The following is a 13,218-nucleotide window of genomic DNA, read 5'->3' as shown; positions in this document are numbered from 1 at the left end:
TATGTACAATCATAAGACATGAAAAACGCCAAACAACAGTGATCAGTATTATTGTGTTCCAGTTTGAAGGGTGAGTGAGCTAGTGTAACTACAGGCACAAGGAACATAAGAAGTTAGTTCCCAAGGTTGGTGGCGCATTGACGATGTAAGAAATAGTTAATATTTCTTACCGTGTCATAGTCTATGGGTGATGGTGACCACTTACCATCAGGTGGCCCATATACTCGTCCGACTACTTATACAATAAAAAAACAAAATGGTTGGTATAGAAGTAAAAAGGGAAAGAGTTAAAGAAAAGAATATTGGAAGGAATTAACTAGTAAAGTAAATAAAAGAGAATTAATTATATACAAGTATATAATCAATGACTACGTGTTAATCATGTTTTTAAAAATATTAATAAAAAAAAGCGCCAAAATTTTATACAAATTTTGTGTACACATTAAAAAAGGTTGGAGATAATTCGTCGACTTTCTTAAATTTTGTATCAAACAATATATTAGTAATTAAACTGAAAAGCTACTGTGTATTGTTGCCAGTTAAAAAAATGTTTATTACCAATAAATTTTAGTCGTGAAACAAGGAAACATAATGAGTGTTGTTGCCATTTAAATTATATATCATCATTATAAGTATATTAGTAAAGAAACAGAGAAGCTACTGATTGATGTTGATAGTTTAAATGTAATATATTACAATAATTATTTTGGCGGTTCTTCTGAGTCGAATCAAATTCCGAAGAGGTAACTCTGTCAGTTATTCTATATAACATGTGATTTGAATATTATGCATATCATTTTCTTATTTACTTAATGTGGTTAGATGAGCAAACGATTGTATAATAATATCGTATGTATTGTGTTACATCACGATGGAAGTTAATTGTCAGTGAGTTTTATTCATTTTTAGTTGTAATTAATGTCTTAGCCATCCTCGTGGCGGCCGTCGCGCCATACCATTATCGCTTGACCCCGTTTTACGACAAGTCTACAAACACACTATAAACATAACCTATATGTATAACATTTGCATGTAAAGTACCCAGTGACTATAAAAACTAACACACTAGAATTATTTACAATATTAAATAAGTACAGGAACATCCTATACATATATATTGTATATGTATAGGATGTTCCTGTAGATTCCTTCCTTCCTTCCTTGTAGTTTCCTATAGATTTGGAGCCCATTCCACGAAGCTGCTTAAATAAGGGTTTTCGAATACACATTAGGCAGACTTAAAACGAACACTCGCGAAATTGCTAACAATCATGTCAAATTTAAATTAATTTTAAATATTTTAAATTATTTAGTTTTAAGTGTTTTAATATATATTTACGGTAGTAAATCTGGATTACAATTCTTAAAAACAGTGTCAATAGTGTTTGTGACGCATATACTCAACTAAATCTGAACAAAAGAAGAATCGAATCGACTGTCATACTCTAACGGCCGCTTAACTTGAAATCTTCTGCATAAACCCGGGGAGTATTTTGTTTTAAAGATATTTTACACGTTATAACCTAATTCGAACAAGGCTTGCATGTTGTGGATAGCATCTGTCTGCTCCTTTGGCGTGATTACTGTCTCACTTTGCTTGACAAATAGTTGGAAGCAAAGTTGAAGATTTTAACATAGTCCTCAGATAGTTCTTCACAATATATGTACTGTGCATAGGCCTCAGCTTATTTTGTAAGCTGTAATCCTTGTGTTCAGTGTACATTAAGCTTATAATATTGTTTGAATTAATTAAAAACTAAATAACTGTATACCTACATATTTACAAAAGAAAATAAAAAATAATTAAAAACATTATATTATATGTGATTCACATAGTACTATTGTAATATTATACCAAATATCACATATAATATAAGTTTGCCTTAATTAATTGCTAGTACCTTAACTGACAAAAAAATAAGAAATAACATCTTGATATACCTACCTATAATAATCTTTTTTACACATAGATCTGAACAACCCTTATTATATAAAATAACTTCTTTAAGAGTATTTAAATACATCTTATTATAATTTTACAGTTTAACATCATGGAGTATACTATCATGACCCGCAAAACTTCAATGAAAGATATGGAGGCCAAATTCCAATTGACCCTTAAAGAATTACAATCTTCCAAGGAGTTAAACAGACAACTTCTTCAAGAGCGTGAGGACAGTGAAGAAGAGATTCAAAAAATTGTTAATAAAAACACTGAACTCAAAAGCGAGTTAGCTAAATTAAACGAACATTGTTTAGATGTTGTTAGCCAGCGGGACAACCTTCTTGAGATTGTGACCTCATTTAAAGAGTGTAGCGAGGAACATGAAAGAGCTTTGAGTCGCATTACAGAACTGGAAGTGAGTCTTTATAATGCTCAAAAGGCAGAATTAGAATTGGAAAAAATTCAAACAAGCCAGAAATGTGATGCGACTGAAAGTTTGTATAATGAGTTAGTTATACCTGCCCCTGACTCCAATACCACCTTACAGGAGTCTAAAATTAAACATACACCCATGAGTTCACATAATAAGATAAAAAAATATATAAAATTAAATAAATTCATCCGTAAAACAAAAAAAAACATTAATAACTATCAATACATATGCAAAATGAGAAAAGACCGGTCACATTTAATTAATAAAGTAAAATCATCAAATAATAAATTGCAGAATAATAAAATAATATATGAAAATGACATTGAACAACTGCAATTAGAAATTTCTAGCCTACAAAGATCTTTAGATTTTGTTAATAAAAAATATGAATTGGCTCAAAAACAGATAGAGGAACACATACACACAGCCAACAATCTTCTTGAGCTATGCACCTCTAACTTAGAAAAATTTGAATCCTTATCGAATAAATGTAACTGTATGCATACTCAGGAAAATGAGTTGGTTCCTCCTAATAGTAATAATACCAAAGTATCACCTATCAAATTGAGTCAATGTGCACCAGGGATCCATAACCATAATAAACTGGGGTTAGAATTAAATAAAGATGTTATTGTAGTATCGGATAAGTTAGGACAGGGCTTTGGCTCAATAATTAAAAGTGAAATAAAAAATGTATTTAACACATGCTCACCCGGGGCAACCTATCAATACCAAATAAATAAAATAAATTCTATGCATCTGGGTTCTAATAATGTAGTAGTATTAATGCATGGTGACAGTTTGTCTCTAAACAAAAAGAGTTTAATTAAGGATATTAAATTATTAATTGAAATCCAAAATCAAAAGAAATGCAAATTTATAATTAGTTTATTTCCATATTCACATACCTTGACAGATGCACAGAATTTACATATTTATGACTTAAACCTATGTCTATATAATTTGACTCGACATTGCAGTAATGATTTTATGTTATTTGACATTAATAAATTTATTCATAGATTTAAGTGGACAGAGGATACTATGTACCTACCAATGAAATCGAAAAGACAAATTGGTAACCTAATTGCCTACAATATCAAAAATTATTTTACAAGTAATGTTACCAAGGATCATATGTATAATAAAAATAATAATTTAATTTATATTAACACCGACAAAATTAAAAATACTCAAATTAATAGTTTAAACTAAATAAAACGACAACATCTGCGCCCTCTTACTTAAATATTATACATCAAAATATACAGGGCATAGGTGGCAAAGATCATGAAATAGAATTATTTTCGGAGTATTATAAAATACATGTATTTTGTTTCACAGAACATTGGGTTAAAAAATTTGACATATTTAATATTTCAAACTTTAAACTGTCAAGTTCGTTCGTAAGAGGGAGTGCTATTCGTGGTGGCTCATTAATATTAGTACGGAATGATATCGTTTGTAAATCTCGAAAAGATATTGTGGCCCTCTCTATCGAACGTACTATCGAACTATCCTGCGTGGAATTTCCACAGTACATTATAGTCTGCGTGTACCGGCCCCCATCGGGAGATTATTATTTGTTTGAAACCACTATGGAGGACATTCTTAAAAAGCTATGTAAAACTAATAAATATATAATTGTATGTGGGGACTTTAACGTCGACTTACTTAAAGAAACTACGTTAAGTGTTCGGTTGGTTGCCTTGTTTATGTCATTTAATTTAACTCATAGAGTTAATGAACCGACGCGAATAACCGACGGCACTTCTACGTGTATTGATAATGTGTTCTGTGACTGTGAAATATATGAAGTATCAATTATAAATAATTTAACTTCTGACCATTGTGGTCAGAAGTTTTCATTAAAACACAAAGAAATAAATCATTTAAAAAAAATAACATACAGGCCAATAACGGCTAACAAATTACATTGTTTTAAAGATATTGTGGCGTATAAATTGTCTAATCTAGATCTTACGACACAGGATCCAAATGAGCTTTATAATTCATTTTTTGAAGTAATACTAAAAGAATTTAACAATATATTTAAAATGAAATCATGTTATAGTAACACAAAATTAAAGTTTAGTGACTGGGCTACTGTTGGTATTTATAAAAGTAGAAATAAATTATACGACTTATATGATATGAGGCGGTGGAATCGAAGCGTAGCCTTTTTAGAATACGTCATTAAATATTCAAAAATTTTTAAAACAGTATGCATTTCTGCTAAGTCCTTATATTTAAAGAAAAAAATCCTGAATTCTGATAATAGAATTAAAGCCACATGGGATGTTATTAGTAGTGTTAGTGGAAAACACAAAAAGGAAATGATACCAATAGAATTGAACACAGGTAGTAGATACACGAGTTCTGAATTAGAGGTTGCTAATTTATTTGAATCATTTTTTGATAAAGTACCCCATAAAATAACATTTCATTTAAAATCATCTACATCAAATGCAGCTAGGTTATTAAATAATAGTGTTTCTAAATGCGTTATTGATTTTTCATTTGAAACGGTTTCTGCAATAGATGTCATAAAAGTATTTAAAACTATAAATATTAAAAAAACTAACGACATATGGGGCATTTCGGTAAAATTTTTTAATAACATCATATACGATATTGCTCCGTATATAGCAGTAATTTTTAACAAGAGTTTGGACACGGGTTCATTTCCTAACTTGTTAAAATGTAGTAAAGTTTTACCACTTTTTAAAACTGGAAGCAGAAGCGATCCCGGTAATTACAGGCCTATTTCAATACTCCCATCTTTAAGTAAAATTTTCGAAAAAATTATTTTAAATCAACTTCTCGTCCATTTCGGTACAAATGCTATTTTTCATGGTGAGCAATTCGGTTTTAGAAGAGGTCGCTCGACAACTGATGCGGGAATTGCGCTTCTCAAACATATTTACGATGCTTGGGAGAAATCACAGAACGCTATTGGAGTATTCTGTGATTTATCTAAAGCATTCGATTGTGTAGAACACGAAACGCTTCTTTATAAGCTCAAATATTACGGTGTTAAAGGTAAAGCTCTTGATCTCATCGCTTCATATTTAAGTCAAAGAATCCAGCAAGTTTTCATTAATGGAATAAAGTCTTCTGGATCTACGTTAAAAATGGGAGTTCCACAAGGTTCAATTTTGGGTCCCTTTCTATTCCTAGTATATATAAATGATCTTCCTTTCTATGTTAAGGGTATTTGTGATATAGTGTTGTTTGCTGACGATACTTCGCTGATTTTTAAGGTTGACAGGAAAAAAAATGACTATGACGATGTGAACGGTGCATTATCACAGATACACAATTGGTTTACAGTAAATAATTTAGTTTTGAATGCTCAAAAAACAAAATGTGTAGTTTTTACCCTACCTAATGTTAGCAAGCAAAATTATAATATATCTTTAAATGGTGACCGTCTTGAAGTAGCTGATACTACGGTGTTTTTAGGAATAGAATTAGATTCCAGACTTCAGTGGACCTCTCATTTATCATCCCTAACAGGAAGACTCAGCTCCGCAACATACGCGGTTAGAAAAGTTAGACAACTAACTGATATTGATACCGCTCGTTTAGTTTATTTTGGTTATTTTCACAGTATTATGTCATATGGCATATTACTTTGGGGTAACGCTGCAGATATTGAATCTGTCTTTATTTTACAAAAGAGAGCAATTCGGTTTATTTATAATCTTGGAGCTAGAGACTCTCTTCGGGATGTTTTTAACAGAATAGGAATACTTACTGTTGCGTCGCAATATATTTACAACAATATCATGTATATTCACAGTAACATTGATCACTTTGATAAAATCAGTGATAATCATTGTATATGCACTAGAAGTAAGGATAAACTTATAACGCCAAGTTTCCGACTCCGCAAAGTCAATGGATCCTTCTTGGGGCAGGGTATCCGTTTCTATAATAAAATTCCGCAGAAATTTTTAACTTTGCCGTTTAGTAAATTCAAATCGTTTGTTAAAAATACATTGGTAGAAAAAGCATACTATTCGATACAAGATTTTGTAGATGATAAAAAAGCGTGGAGTTAATACCTGTTGACTTCCAAGCAGGATACATTAATTGAAATAATTGTATTTAATTAACATGACGTTGTATTTTTTAAATGTTAAAAAAGAGTAACTACTGAGTTTCTTGCCGGTTCTTCTCGGTAGAATCTACTTTCCGAACCGGTGGTAGCTTCACTTAATTGTAAAATGACGATTCAAAAGTGCTTATAAAAGCCTACTTGAATAAAGTTTATTTTGATTTTGATTTTGATTTTGATTTTTCATCGTCGATGAATTATAAACACAAAGTAAGCATAAGAGATTTCATTGTCTTCTTGCCACCGCTTGCAATTCGATTTCAGAATTCGTATATGTATTTAAGACGTCAATGGTCAATAAATATATATCAAATTTAAATGAATTGTCTGCTGTAAAAATCTAGATAATGCGGAATGGTGGAAACATTTTCCAGACCCAGCAATATCTCCGGTAATCACAATTCCGATTCTCTCGGCGAATAATGAACAAAGCTTCCTATCACCAGTGGGAGCAGTGTGGAATCTTATAACTTTTAGAATGGTTCTCGCACCTTTATATTAAGGTAGGTACATATCATTTGCAATTAGATGCGAACGTTGAAACTGCAGTAAAATAAATGACGTGAATAGTTTTCTTTTCTTCTATAAAATACACCCAGCTATATACGAAACCCATTATTATAATGTCTCAATTTGTTGAACTCCGATTCAATAAAAACGCCAAGGAGTATTTATTGACTTTTTATACACAACAAGTGTCAATCAAATCAAAATAGTTTAAATTGAAATATCAATCCGATAACCCTTCAAATAGGTACGTAAACATTGAATGGAGTTGAGGACATATTATTATCTTTCCTGATAATGAATACCTTGAAAAACTATCAACTTCTATTTATAAAGTGTGTCTATAGTAATAAAGTAGAACAAAAGACTGACTGAAAGATTGTTTGTTTGTTTTTTTTAAACGCAATAATTTGTAGAACATGACGGATTTGTTTTTTTTTTGAGTCCAATTCTTGAAGAATATATTTAACATCACACTCACAGAGGTATATAGCTTTAATATATTTAGAGAACACTAATGTTTTATTTCTAAGAACTTATAAATTATTTATTTCATATTAAACATAAGTTATATTTAGCTCTATATATCCTTAAGATCATTGCTGATAAGTCGAAATAATAGATAAAATAAATAAAATTTTAACAAAAAGAAAAACCGACTTCAAACAAAATACTATTTTAAAACAAATTAAAAATGCACTCAAAAGTAATAAAAATAATTGCATATTTAACATATTTTTGAGAGTCCTCCTAGGTAAAATGAAATGAAAAATATTAGACAACTTAAAAGTCGATTTACGATTATATAACGTAGTTATAGTTATTGTTATATTTGGAGCCGGTGTCAGCCACAGGCACACGCTTCAACAGTCAAAAGAAAGAAGCGATACGAGCCTCTTGATTGACCCAGTATAATATAATATAAAAGGTATTTTTAAGAAACATTTCTTAAAGTATTCTCGTATTGTTTTTTGATAGGTATAGTATACTATACCTATCAAAAAACTTTTTGGGTTGGCTGACACCGACTCCAAATATAGCAATAATTATAACTACATTATATAATCGTAAATCGACTTTTAAGTAGTCTAATATTTTTCATTTCATTTTACCTAGGAGGACTCTCAAAAATATGTTAAATATGCAATTATTTTTATTACTTTTGAGTGCATTTTTAATTTGTTTTAAAATAGTATTTTGTTTGAAGTCGGTTTTTCTTTTTGTTAAAATTTTATTTATTTTTTTATTTTAAGTGAAGCTGATGTAGACTAACTATTTTTTCTTAATATGGATAGATTATGCGTTCTGTTTATATGAATCAGAAACTACTTCGAGGACAATTTCAAAGGAAACTTGCGAATAAAGCAAAAATTGACTTTCGAAAATGCGGGTCTAATACGTCATGCGGCATAAACTACAAGGATCCCTCGAAAGAGCTGTAATCGACCTCCACAAAAAAACTTTGAAAAAGAGCTAATATATGTCGTACATTATATGACATCACATCTTATACACAAAATTTGATTAAAGACAGAAAGAAATTCTGCCCCAAATCGCACCCTAACCGTAAGTCGTTTAGTAGTTCCGTCAATACATAGTATAAAACAAAGTCGCTTTCTCTGTCCCTATATCTTTAAATCTACGCAACTGATTTTGATGCGGTTTTTTTTTAATAGATAGTGTAATTCAAGGGGAAGGTTTGTGTATATAATAAATGAACAATATAGTAAAGAAACACTGACAATTTTAGAAGTTTGCAATGTGATGTCGTAAATAAACAAATTCTTTAGTATATTTAGTATCAGTATTGCACCCGTGAGAAGTCGGGGCGGGTCGCTAGTTGATTATAATATTCGATTATGACAATTACATGAACATAACCACGTTCCGGAAGGTGATTCAAATATCCAAGTAACCCATAAATAAAAGATTCGACCGAGTATTGCTAACGTGCTCCTCAGAATTGTTCCGTTCCCTCCCGTTCCCTTAATTTGTCATGGATCCTGTGCTCAGAACCTTACCAAACTTTCACCAAACTACCCTTAAAGTATATCCTTTATAATAAAAAAAGAATCATCAAAATTGGTTGACGTGATTTTGAGTTATTCACCCATTTGTCGCGCTTAAACATAATGCAAATTTAAGACTTATGTCGTTTTCATACGGATACCATCATCGGAAAAAAAATTAAAAAAAATGGGACCCCACGGGAAGCACTACCTTTCAAACAAAAAAAAAATTATCAAAATCGGTCCACCCAGTAAAAAGTTATGAGGTAACAAACATAAAAAAAAAAAAAAAAAAAAAAAAAAATACAGACGAATTGATAACCTCCTCCTTTTTGAAGTCGGTTGATAAGAAAACGAATGATGTCGGTATCAAAGTTCTATTTTAATTTTATAGTACTTAAATTTGAAAACAAGATGTCTGCTGTCTCAATTTACCATAAAGTTTAGGTACTAAGGCGACAAATACTCATGTCAAATCCTAATATTTAACGAATCGTTATTGTAGTTCGGTAACTAACGATTTTTTAGTAACAAGTTACGAACTTTAAAGTAATGTTTTTTCTATATGTCATATAAATGAGACTTCAAAAGCATTAAATATATATATACGCTTGTGAAATTCGTCCCATAGACAATTTTACTTCATTACTATCCGCGAGAAAAACAAATATTTTCTCGAATTGAATCAGGCATTAATCGGTACAAAATAAAATGAATATATTCATTATATAATATTGATATACAATGATTATATGATATTATATATCAAAATATTTCAATACTACAAATAATAATTTAGAACCAAAATAGTATTCAATACGAAACCAAAGAAAACGATTAATTAAATGTAAGTATTTTATACGACATAATAAATAATATATTTTGATTTTATCATCATGAAATACTAAGAAGACATAAAAGTAAAAGGTTATCAATTAAACTTAATTACAAAATATCGCTTCGCAATTATACAAAATCGTTTGACGCATGATGTAAGTATGTACATTTCTTAGAGATGTTTATTTTGCCTCCATCTAATTTTTTTTATTCACCTTTATAACTTGAGGCAAAAGCCCCATTCTGTAAAGTCTTATCAACTGTAATACTTTAAGGACCGGAGATGACTCGTATAACTACTTCAGCCATCTTAATAATTCGGTATAAAATATCGATATTGTTTCACACATAGGTAATATTATTATATTAATATAAAATTGGTACCTTTAAATCTTGCAACATCCAATAATTCATCAACAATAAAAAAAGAAATAAAATTTCAAACTATTCACTCATTTGTACTATCAACTAGTTATTTATAATATCAATTATAAATCTCAAAAAACCCTTAGCACAGTGAAAGGAACATTTACGACTTCTTACTGCTTAATTTATTATTAATAAATATTATACCTACCTTAACAAAAATATGTACTTTCAAGTTCTAAAAAAATAAAGTCAATAGAAGAAATCAAAAATCTATACGGACAAAACCAGGTTCAAACTGATGTTATTTATATAAGGTTAAAATTTAAATACTCTTTAGAACAAGGATTTTGCTGAGAACATCTACTGAATATACATACAGTTTCGTAATATAATTGAATGTTTATTTTACACTTACAAACCTATAATACCTATTAGCGAGTCTACAAATTTGTCAGGAGTACAACAGCTATAAAGGATAACAGTCGTGCGAAAAAATACCGCTTATTAATATCAATTGACCTAAGACAGCTAGTTGAATGTTTTGTTAACATTCTTTGACATTTTAATTACTAAAATTAGTATTTTTAAAATATGACTTATGACTTAACAAAAAATAATACTTACATGAAGCTGTTACTCGATCGTAACAATTTGTACTATAAAATTGTCTACTTTTAATATTTCTGACAAACTTCTATATTACAATCCCAAATACCCTATCCTAGTTAAGAGTAGGTTTTCCGTTAATCCTTTAAAAGTGAGATTAGCTACCTTTTCAGCTTAACTCTTAATGCAAACCAACTGTCCAAATTTTACATTTTAGTTTAAACAAACTTTACAGTATATTTTGTCGTTAATGTATGTAATTAAAATTGATTGGTTTAAAAGAAAGTATTACCATATCTTTTTATCTACTAAATAAAATTCTTTTACCGATCTGATTACCATATCAGAAAAACTGAAAGTCCAGAAGTACGAAAATTTGCTCAGACTTCTCTGTGACTTCGCGGTCGTTCACAATTTCTAAAATATTAACCGCTAACAACATATAATGGGTAATATGATTATATTGACGTATATTTTATGAACCAGAAACTTCAAATCTTATCTCCTTCAGGAACTTGCCCAGCATAAATCTTCCTCAAACATAACTTTTCAGACAGGAAGTAAGCCTGCCTGCCAAAAGTATAAGTACGTTGTAACGGGCTTTAAGGAAATGGGATGTGTATGGGGAGAGCTTATCAATTTTGAAAATAGTAAAAAGAATGAAAGTTTCTAAAGTAAAAACATTCGCTAATATAATAAAGACAACTCAAGAACTATAGATAGTTCAATTCCAGGCTGTCTTAGTTTCGAAATATACACAATATTAATATGTTACTATGTCTTGCATTGAAGTGTATAGAAATTCGATTCAAATGAATCTCTAACTTTCACTTCACTCTTTGGTAGCATTTAGATATAAACATAACCATTGTAAATATAATACGCCTATTACCATATTGTATCGAATAACTCAGCATCAAGTGGGAGGTTTGTCCCCCGATTTTCTTTTATCTATAAAAAAGGTTCCATGTCAAAGAACGTTCGGTAATACGGTACTTTTTCAACTGTTAAATTGTTTTAGGATTGAGCGCTGCCTGCTTCACGAAAAAGGTGAAATAATTTGTCCATTCATATTTATAAAAAACCTCTTTGATTTACGAAGTGTCGTTAAAGTCGTGACGTCACCATTGTCATAACTTCGCACGATGATTTCGTCATATTGAATTTTCATTCGTTTTTTTGTTGGTTGTATTATTATTACACGGATCAATAAGAATTATTAATTTTCTTGGAGCAAATTAAACATTTTTAACATCAATTAGTAATTGGTATCAGTTAAATTATACATAAAGTTCTGAGGTATCGTCAACATTGAATGTTGATTCTAATTTTTAATCTCCGTTCGAAACAAATTCGGTACCATTTTTCGCACTCCGAAAACTTTCTGCGATTGCTTTTTTCATTTGATCGTAGATAAACTTTTTTTTTTTAAACTAGAATTTTCTGTTTAAATATTCTATAAAACCTTAAGGAGATTTCAATGATGACATGAATACCAGACGTTACTATTTCTGTTATGTATATGTGAACGTTATTTATTTAGATAAGGTCTCTGAATACGTTGTAATATTTATATTGAAGAGCAAATAGCATATAAATAATGAATGAATAAATATGGCATATAATTAAGTCTTGCTAGACTAAAACTAAGTTTCTACTTTTAATTCCGTTCACTTAGCGTAATGATCTACACTAAGATGCAAACGTATGTATTAATAATGAAAATTTATGAATAGTAATTTATAATAGATCTATGCAAATTATAACCATCTTTTGTATCTTTTTTATGGAATAGGTTGGTGGACGAGCATATGGGCCACCTGATGGAAGTGGTCACCATCACCCATAGACAATGACGCTGTAAGAAATATTAACTATTCCTTACATCGTCAATGCGCCACCAATCTTGGGAACTAAGATGCTATGTCCCTTGTGCCTGTAGTTACACTGGCTCACTCACTCTTCAAACAACAATACTGCGTACTGTTGTTTAGCGGTAGAATATTTGATGAGTGGGTGGTACCTACCCAGGTAGGCTTGCACAAAGCCATACCACCAAGTATATTTATTTGGTCTCAATTAATAGTTAAGGAATGCAAATACAAAATCAAAATTAAGTTATTTCAAAATCAAATGATTTATATAATAAACAGTTTAATTATAGTTTAATCAAGCATAGATTAATCAAAATCGATTATATTATATCGATTACAATATGTATATATAAGAATAATAATAAAACTTAAAGCATGTTTCATTTCTATAGCGATATCTGCATAGTAATGAAATGCTGAGATGGCCCAGTGGTTAGAACGCATGCATCTTAACCGATGATTTCGGGTTCAAACCCAGGCAATATACATATGTGCTTAATTTGTTTTTATAATTC

The sequence above is a fragment of the Vanessa cardui genome, chromosome 5, assembly GCF_905220365.1.
Source record: "Vanessa cardui chromosome 5, ilVanCard2.1, whole genome shotgun sequence".
In the NCBI taxonomy this organism is placed as follows: Eukaryota; Metazoa; Arthropoda; class Insecta; order Lepidoptera; family Nymphalidae; genus Vanessa; species Vanessa cardui.
The sequence above is the reverse complement of the archived record's forward strand: the minus strand, read 5'-3'. Positions refer to the sequence as shown.